The sequence below is a fragment of the Nicotiana tomentosiformis genome, chromosome 2 (genome assembly GCF_000390325.3).
Source record: "Nicotiana tomentosiformis chromosome 2, ASM39032v3, whole genome shotgun sequence".
Taxonomy (NCBI): domain Eukaryota; kingdom Viridiplantae; phylum Streptophyta; class Magnoliopsida; order Solanales; family Solanaceae; genus Nicotiana; species Nicotiana tomentosiformis.
In genome coordinates, this window is record NC_090813.1 from 58,688,702 (window position 1) to 58,699,463 (window position 10,762).

Consider the following 10,762-nt stretch of genomic DNA (forward strand, 5'->3'; position numbering starts at 1 on the left):
ACACTTCAGAAAATGAAATCCAGAAAATATGATTTTACTACAACTATTAAGTTTTGTAGCAGTAAATGTGATAAGGAGGTTACTACGATTACGCTCGATTCAAAGCAAGTCAGGTCGACTATTTTGATTTATATAACTATGTTGTTCCAAAATAAGAGTAATTAACCTTGAGGTCGAGTCGCATTTGAGAAGATGTACTGAACCTTATATATGGTCACTCATACTCTGATCCTTACTCCAACTTCTTATTTCATGAGCAATTCCCTACTGTTTTCCGAAAGGATTTAAGCGCACAATCTCGAAATTTAGGGGGCCTACATTGTAAAAGAAAACTTTGTTTTTTAACTACCAAATATGTAACCACTAATCATAAGACAGAACAAATGAGGTTTGCTTAGTTGGTAAAATATTTGTTCGAGTCACGCTAGAGGTTAAGTGTGAAAATCCTCCTAAATTGGGAAGGAAATTTAAAAAAAAAAAAATCATAAGACAGTGTACTGCAGACCTCTTCAAGTTTCCAAGGTGGTTTATAAACAAACAATTAGATAATGGATCATTGCCCCCTATATTTTTGTTAAATACTAAGAAATTATACATATAGGCAGAATATATAGACAGCTCCCTTGGCTTGTTCGGGGTTTTCATTTGAAAACCTTAACTAAGTAACGGTCCGATCTATTGAACATCTTTAGTTGTCGAAAAATGAGTCTATTAAACACGTTTGATGACGCGGCAGAGGGCATGTCTCCCAACTGATCAACTTGAGCGCGTATTGCTGGAAATATTAATTACGACCTTCTTCTTTCCCAACTTTTCTAGATTCCGCCTGCCATCGTAATGTAGAATTCCGATCATCTTTTTCAACCCAACTCTGATTTTTTTTTTTTGTTGTTGTCTCAAATACTTCTTAAAAGAAAAATGATTTGCCCTACAAATCTGAATTTTTACTTTAAGAGGCCACAAGTTATTCTTCTTCTTTTACATTGACTTTTTTTCTTTGATGTTGTCTTTCTCTCATTGTCTTATTTCCATGTCATCATCGATTAGCATTCACGCATTTTAGTTTATGTTTACCCTAAAAAATAGATAACAATTAAAGTTGTTTGTGGTTTTAAAGATACGTGGATTAAATCGATACAAACGATAAATTGCGTATAATTAAACGGATAACGGAGGAGATAGATTATCAAACCACTTGAGGAGGGTAATTCCGGACTTAACAACAGTCTTAATGAAATATCCGCCCTCGATCCGGACTCACAATGACCAAGCACTGATGAACAAGAACTAGAACTTTGAATAACAGAGAAAATAATAGTATATTGCCTTGATAAGCGCATTACAGTATCTCCAATGAATAAACAGACCCATATTTATATAGTAAGGGAGTTTTACCCTAAGTATAATTCTATGAAAGTTAAATCTTCTGATTAACCAATCACTGGTTCTATGACGATACATGCCGAGATCCACGCTGTGATATCCGGCTGGTCACAGATATCACGGTCTTTTGTTGGTCGTGCTCAGTTACCTGGTAGTGTTTGCCGAGGCCTTTGGGATTCAAACCGAACTCGGGGTCATGGCCCTGATACTTTCGAGGTAGGGCGCTTTGCCCGGACCCCGGCTCGAGGGGCTCCTGGTCTCGATTTTGGTTCCCTGCCGCTGCATCTCTTGCTCTATTTGCTTCATCGGAAGATGAGGCATCTCATGCGCTCGGTTTTACCCGTATACAGATAGTCCCCTCATTTCTCGGAGAGTATATTTACGGAAATGGCAAGAAATGACATGAGCACCTCGATTCCTTCCCTAACACGCCATAGGAGAAACGACCAAAGATTCGAAATGTCCGGTCATATGTGTCATAATGACTTCAAATACGTGTCAGCCGTCGGCATGACGTCCTTGGATACGAAACGGCACGAAGCCCCTATAAATACTCCCCTATTTCGTTTATTTTTTACTTTTGACCAAGCTTTTTCCCTCGTACCTTCAGGATATCACTGCCTCTCTTCCAACCCTAACATTTTTACCTCCGTTCTTCAAGAGTTTTCAGCAAATTGCAAGTTTTCGTTTATCTATTACCCGAACCAGCACGTTTGATTTTCTCAGCAAGCTTTTGTCCTTCATCTCCTAATCTTCCTTTTCACTTATTTTAACTTAGATAACAATGGCGAAGACTTCTAACACTGTTCCCCAAAAAGTTATTACTTCCTCTTCAAAGCCGACCGCCGAAGTTGAGGAGAACGCTCCCGATGTGGTTGACCTTGAGAGGTCTGCTCCGAGCATGGCTACCGATGAACCGACAGCCGAACCTCCCTTGAAAATATTCGTCCCCAAGGGTGTTTGGTCATTGACGACTTTAAGGTCGAAAACCTTCATCGATGCAAGGCCGATGCGAGGCGGTATCCCGGTACATTTGCTCTATCACCGAGGCCTTTCTCCCTGCGGTTCGCAAGGACTGTGGCTGGGCGGATAAGGACATAGTAATCCCCGGGCCCGATGACAACATTACTACCTTTGTGGAGGGGTATCTGAGTGTTTATACTTACCCCTTCACACTGGGCCCGGTTGTTCTGGATTTCTGTTGGAGGTATGAAGTGTGCCTCGGTCAGATCCACCCATCACTGTGGAGGATCATAATCCTTCTCCGATTCTTCATGAATAAAATCGACTCATGCTTCTTCACCATCGATCATCTACTCCGCCTATAAAGTCCACGAATCTTCCAGGGGGACTGATAAAGCTCGTGCGACGGGCCAGCAAAGCCCCATTTTCAAGCATCAACGAGGACCGTGATCGGGTTTGGCAGGGACGCTTTGTCCGGGTTAGGACCGCCGACCTGATACCTACCGAATTTAGGCCATTCCCCGAGAAGTAGAATGTAGCATATAAGTGTCCTTTTCTTTTAGATGTCGATTTCACGTTTTACCTCCCTTTTCCTCATCAGTATTTGATGTGGTGCAGCCCTTGCTCGAGTCCCAAATGCCATTCCTCGGCTCAAGGAGTGGATCGGGGGCCGCTCATGGCGCGAGCTATCTAAGGGCCGCTGGGAGGCCCGTTCCCACAGTAAGATTTCTCTTCCTGAATAAGTAGCACTAGACTTTCTTTTTCAGCACTATGTTCTCATTCTTTCTCTTCTCTTTTTGCAGGCTTGCGTAAGACCATTGAGTTTAGGCCCTTAGTAGGGGGCGAAGACCTGCCTGCTGATTCTTCTTCTTCAGGGCAGCCCGGGGCCGCATCAGAAGAGAAGAAAAGAAGGAGGGCTCCTAGTTCCTCGAGCTCGGAGAAAAAGAAACCAAGGAGAAGGTTGGCTCGTAAGCCAAAAGAAAGTTCCAGCTCTCGAGTTCCTGACTTGGACTCGCTTTACCGGCTCACGGATGAGCCCGAGAAGGACGATCTTTTCGTGGCCTGTGAGCCATCCGTTCCCAAGGAGCACGTGGAAATTGAGGGGGAAACAACAGAGGCTAATCCCCCTCAAGTTCAAGAGGCTAGTACAAAAGTGAGGGCCGAGACTTCTCGAGACACCGACTCCGCCCCGCCTAGTGTTACAGAAATTTCGGGGTCACCTTTGTTTACAGAGTCCATGTTCGATGAAGCCCGGGCGACGAAGGGGCTAATGGCACGGATGATCCCCTCCGTTGCTTTTTTGATGGCGTGGACTCAACCGCTCTAGAAGACTTCTCCGGGTTGGGTGATTTAGAGGTGTCGATGAAAAGCTCATCCTCGGAGGTCAGTGGGCCAAACTCGAGCCCAAAGTTGATCAATCGGTTCCCCGCCCCGAGCATGGATCGTAGCCAGAAGCGGTCAGTTATCATCACCGTCCCGGAGGATACTCGGGTTCTTTCCATCCCTGTCGGAACAGCTAGCTACCTCCGGTGCCTGAGAACCAAAAATGATTAGCAAAAATGAACGAGGTGGATGCGCCGTGTTTGTTCAACGAAACACAGTAGGCCCTGAACTGAGTAGGGCGTCATTACACTCTTTTGTCTTCAAATTTAATTTTTGATAGCTTTCATGCCTTCTCCTTTTCATATCTTTGCAGGCCTCGGTACTCCATCATGAAGCCTTTCTCCGGTACCGAGCTGAGGTTAACCAGCTCGAGGCTGAGGTCAAGGAGCTTGCTGAGAAAAGGGGCATGTATAAGCTTCTCAGCGAGCAACGCGAAAAAGAAGTCAAGAATCTCCAGGCTGAGTTAGACGCGTCTCAGAAGGAACATGCCGACCTAGTGGAACATGTAAAGATCTTTAAAGTTAGAAATGACAAGTTAGATATGGCGACTAACGGTCAAAACTCGCAGGTTCAGCAGAAGGTTGACAAGATTGACCAACTTCAGGCCGAGATGGACGAGGTCAAGGCCATGGCCGAAGAGGGGGAGGAAAAAATGGACCGATTGGCTTCGAACAAGGAGACTGCCCAGGAGCAGCTGGCCTCGGTGGAGGTCCAACTTCGAGTGGTGAGGGAGAAATCCGAGGCCCGGGCCCAAAAAATTGAAGATTTCCAGTCTCAACTGGGCTCGACTATGTCACGCCCTAATCTCGGAGAGCGCGACCGATGCTCAACCAAGATAATCCGGCCGAGCAAGCCTGTACAATACCTTCTACCCGAACTCACTCGTGAATAAAGGAAGGATCCATTTTATTAATTAGACAATGGGAAGGATCATATGAGCAATACCAATTCCTTATCATTAGTTACATCATTTATAAAGTTCAAAATACAAACACTTTCAGAGTTTGAAGTGAAACGTGTGATACAAATACAATATTACTAGTTTGACTTCCCCAACACCAACATACCACATACACTATGTCTATGAAGTCTCTAATAGATATAAAAGAGTACGATGATAATGCCGGTAACAAGGCCCCGGCTATACCTCCAAACATAATACACAAGGAACAAAAGATATATGACCCCGATATGAAGTGTAGCTCACCAAGTCAGTTGGGAAGAGGGCGTACCGCTATCAATGATCAAAGCCGCCTACTGTGGAACCACCTGCATCCATTAAAGATGCAGCGCCCCCCGGAAAAAGGGACGTTAGTAATATAGAATAGTAGTAGTATGAATGACTAAACACCCTCTCAATAGAACGAATGATAACACAAGGAAGGACAATCATAAAATCAATGGGAGCCTCAAACAATGCCAAAACATCAAGTTAGGAGCAAGACAAGTTTTCAAGTAAATTTCCATATTTTAGGTTGGGAGATCTTAGCACCGATATACCACCGCGATCTTTGCACGGATTCTGATCACGGCCCGGTCGGCTAGGCCGTCTCACCCAAAGACATCAACCACAGTCATAATCATTATCTCAATCTCAATCATTGTTTTAATTTTAATCTCAAGCACAATCACCACCATGTGTGCGGCATGGCATCCGATCACGACCCGACCGGCCAAGCCATCTCACCACAATACCGTGTGGATCGACATCACCCTTTTCTAGCAATCATCTCATCCCAATAAAGGGGAATATTCTCATCACATCAATATCATCCCAATAAAGGGGTGTAATCACAATTCACTCCTATACCGGCACGTGTAGTTTCGGGGTTAGGTTATTTCAACCCACCCTTCCTCGGTGACTAACGATACTCCCAGGGTGTTTATTTATTTAAAGGATTGATAACTCATTTAATCATCTTTTATATATCATTCATTTCATTGGCACCAATGGCCATAACACAATGTCACTCTTGGCACGTTGGCCGTATTTCATATCTCATGTTCATCTCTTTCACTTTCAAACATCATCACGGATCATCAACAACAAAGCATTTCTATTTGAGACTTTAAGTCCACATATGAGTAAATAATAATGTTAAGCACATTGAGACTTCTTACACAATTTGGCATAATAGCTTTCATTTGAATCACGACTTGAAGTTATAACATTTAGATATGCAACCCATGCTTCGGCACATTTTCAAATAGAACATAATATAACAAGAACATTTGGAATACATATTGAACATATATATTTTTACACAAGGCTTATTCGGAATAATCAATTAATAGTGAACAACTCGGGACTTACAAGGACATTGTGGGGTTTAATTCTAAAAGAGAATTTTATCTAACATACCTCACCTCGAGCTTTTTAAATTACTACGATGTTCCGGAATTCTTAGCCACTTCGATCTATTTAGAGATATAGCAAAATTGAACACAAATTAGGAAGGAGTTCATAGTTCCAGCTCATTGGAGCATTTTATCAAATACTAGGTGTACATTAAGGTTTCAAGGTCCTCCTACGGTGGATTCCTTCATCCCCAACCCAATATCTACCCTTTTCTAGATCAACAACCTTCCTACAACTTTGTTGGTACATGCATGCATAGATAACACCCCTACACCTAAGAACTACACTCCCTATTATCCATCTTCTACCCCCAAACTCGAAATTGATGACTAGGGTATGTAACCTTAACTCTTGGATGAAGACTTTGTGACTTTTTCTTGTGAATTCTTCAAAACTTGAGCAAGGATTGGTAAGAAATGACCTTAGGAACTTCCCCTCTCACTCTAGACCACTCCCCTCTCTCTAAATATCAGTTAGGACCAGCCAAAATAACCCACAAATTATTTTTATGAAAATGGGATCGGGTGAAATTTTCCAAACTTAAACTCTATGAAGTCGGGTCTGCGGTCGCAGATCGGACCGCAAAATAGGTATGCGGGGCAAAGGGGGACGCAGAAAAGGGGTCCCAAAACTGGGCTGTTCGGGTTAGGTCTGCGACAGGTCTGTGGTCCGCAGACAAGTTCTGCGGTCACATAATGGACCGCAGAACCTCCTTCCAAAATTTCTCATGTTGGCTTCTGCGACGAATGTGCGACTCGCGAAACGATTATGCGGCCACACAATTGACCGCAAAATATCATCCCAAATTTGCCCAGTTCCCTGCTTCACTCTACGGTGGATCTGCGGTCTGCAGATCAGTTTTGCGACCGCAGAATGGATCGCAGAAATGCCATACTCTGCCAAAAACTTTCTTCTACTCCCCCATGTGTTATTCAACCCAAAAAGTCTGTAGTGCGGCTCGCAAGCTCGCCACGAAGAATATCTACAATCATCAACACATAAGTCTACCTTGGCACCATGAAACCTCGAGTTTTAGGTAAAATTTTACGGGGCCTTATAGACTATCACTGAAAGGGATACCCTTGTCAAGGAGCTGAAAATAGCCAAGTCAGTGACGGAAACAACCAGGGCCGATGCTGTATAGATGGTGGCTCAGTACAGAGTTGATGCTGAGGCGGCCCAGGACCGACTGAAAGTCACTGTTAAATACGTGAAGTGGCAGTCCCGAAGAGAGGCACTCGAGGAGGTCCATGCTCGGGGTTTCGACCTTTCGGTCGAGATCGAAGATGCTAAAAGGCTCGAGGCCGAGGCCGAGGCCAAGAAGCTGGTTGACCCCGAGTACAAGGAAAGCTCTGAGGACTCCAGTGAACCCGAGGGCTGAGACGAGCCCGATGGCCTCGATGACGAGGCTGGCTCCGGTGGAGATCAGGCTTATGTGCCTTAGAGATTTTTCTTTTGTTTTTATATTTTGGTTCATTTTGTTAAGGCCGTTTGGCCTTTGTAAAGATATATATATATATATATATATATATATATATATATATATATATATATATATAGGCTTTCCTTTGGCACTTTTCGAGTTAGTTTCTTTGGTTTCTTCTTTATGATTGCAAATATTTCCAATGCATTAGCATGAAATAAAACATAGTAATAGGGTCTTGTTCGGAGGTTCAAACAAGGCTCGTTCTCGATGTAATTTTGTTTGAAACTCGTGGGGCTTGGTATGACTGGAAGCTTTCCCCAAAGTTCATACTTAAATGTTTTTAAATTAAAGTTTTGCCGAGGGTAGCCTTTGAACTGGTTTGGAATTTATGAAGGCCTTATGTTCTGATTACGGGCCTCGGATGTCTCCGAGCCATTTCTAGGATGGCCGTAGACTTTTAAGTTTGGGTATTTCCTAATAGGCTTTGTACCCTCGGGCTTCGATATCTGAGTCATCCGGGCTTGCTTAGGACGACAGTCCCCGAATGGGGGTGATCTCTTGGATTCGGATAGAGGTGGTCCTTGGGCTCAATATCTATCCTTAAGGAATAAAATGTAATAGTCTTAAGGGACAAGATATGTATCTGCAAGGTAGAAACATTCTTTTATTTATGTGTGCAACATACAAGATTGCAAATATGTACAAGCTTCGAGTTATGGCTTAAGTGTTCTATGTGGGCACGGTTCATTTGACCGTTTGGCCCTTATAATAAATCCTATCCATCGAGCCCAGACTGTTCAAGTACAAAGTTTCCTTCCTTCCTAAAATCATTATCCGAGGTGATGGCCCCCAGTATTCAAGGTCGATCATTGAGAGGGCTTGGATATTGTTGATGCGACCCTCGACTCCGGCTCATAACCGGTCTTCAATTCTAAGTTAGCACGATCTACTGTTATCTCGTTAAAAACCTTGCCGGAAAACCCATTTGGGACAAAACCGGTTCAAGGAACAAAGAGTGCAACTCCTGCTTTCAGGCCTCATAGCTGCATCATTCTTTGGCTGTTACCTGCAAGTGTTAGTCCAATTCATAATATATGTAAAGAAAAGAATAGATGGGGTCGTACCTTAGCAGTAATATCGTTTTAAGTGGGTTATGTTCCAGTTGTTCGGTAGTCACCCACCGTTCCCTGCTTTAAGTTTGTATGATCCTTTGTCGGTAATCTTGATAATTCGATATGGACCTTCCCAATTCGGTCCCAGCTTCCCCTCATTAGAGTTCCGGGAGTTCAGTGTCACCTTTCTTAACACCAAGTTTCTGATATTGAAGTGTCGGAGGTTGGCTCTTTGGTTGTAATACCTTTCTATCCGTTGTTTTTGGGCGGCTAACCGGACGAGGGCAGCCTCATGCCTCTCGTCCAATAATTCTAGGCTCGTGCTCACGGCCTCATCATTTGACTCTTCGGTCGCATATCAGAACCTGAAACTCGGTTCTCCTACTTCAATCGGTATTAGCACTTCGGCACCGTAGACCAGCGAGAATGGGGTGGCCCCAGTACTAGATTTTGAGGTCGTACTATATGCCCACAGTATTTCGGGCAAAATTTCTTTCCATTTTCCTTTGGCGTCGGTCAATCTCTTCTTAAGGTTTAGGAGTATGGTCTTGTTCGTAGACTCCGCCTGCCCATTCACACTAGAGTGATAGGGTATTGATAAGACCCTTTTGATCTTATGGTCCTCGAAAAATTTGCTCACCTTACTACCGATGAACTGCTTCCCATTGTCGCATACGATCTCGCCGGCATTCTGAACCAGCATATTATGTGGTCCCAAATAAAATCAATAACTTTTTTCTCCCTGACTTTCTCAAATGTTTGGGATTCGACCCATTTAGAAAATTAGTCAGTCATAAATAATATAAATTGAGCCTTACATGGTGCCCATGGCAGGGGACCAACGATGTCCATCCCCCATTTCATGAATGGACAAGGTGACAGGACGGAATGCAATAGCTCCCAGGGCTGATGGATCATCGGTGTGTGCCTATGACATCCGTCGCACTTTCGTACAAACTCCTTCGCATCTTTTCCCATGTCGATCTAGTAGTAGTCGGCTCTGCTTATCTTAAGAACCAATGATGCGACACCCGAATGGTTCCCGCAGGTGCTATCATGAACTTCCCTTAAGACATATTCGGTATCTCTCAGTCCAAGACATATGGCGAGTGGGCCATCGAACATTCTCCTGAATAGGGTGTTATCTTTGGACAAACTGAATCTGGCCTCCTTTATATGCAAGGCTCTTGATTCTTTAGGATCTGAGGGCAGCTTCCCGGTCTTCAGGTAATCTATATACTTGTTTTTCCAGTCCCAGGTTAACCTTGTCGAATTTATCTCGGTGTGGCCTTCTTCCACTACTGATTTCATAAGTTGTACGACCGTTCCAGAGCTGAATTCATCGTCATCAACCAATGATCCCAAGTTAGCGAGAGCATCGGCTTCGCTGTTTTGATCCCGAGGTACATGTTGCAAGGTCCACTCCTTGAACGGATGTAGCGTTACCTATAGTTTATCCAGGTACCTTCACATTCGTTCCTCTTTGACTTCGAACGTCCCATTGACTTGGTTTATCACAAGGAGGGAATCACACTTAGTTACGATCATATCGGCCCCCAGACTTTTAGCCAGTTTGAGACCTACAATCATGGCCTCATACTTGGCCTCGTTGTTAGTCAATTTTACAGTTCTAATAGATTGACTAACTATATTACCCGTCGGTGGCTTCACCACGACGCCAATTTCGAACCCCTTTGCATTTGAGGCACCGTCTGTAAACAGGGTCCAGATCCCCGAGGAAGTCCCCGAGTTCAACAACAATTCCCTTTCGACCTCGGGTATTAGGGCCAGCGTGAATTCGGCCACGAAGTCTGCCAAAATTTGAGATTTGATGGCGGTTCGAGGTCGATATTCGATATCGTATCCACTAATTTTCACGGCCCATTTGGCCAATCGTCTCGAGAGCTCGGGTTTATGCATTATGTTTCTCAATGGGTAAGTAGTTATGACACATATGGGATGGCATTGAAAATACGGTTTTAACTTCCTAGAGGCGCTTAGCAATGCGAGCGCCCATTTTTCCAGGTGAGGATACCTAGTTTCGGTCTCGCCTAAAGTTCTGCTAACATAATAGATAGGAAATTGTGTACCTTCTTCTTCCCGGACCAGGACTCTACTTACCTCTATCTCGGATAC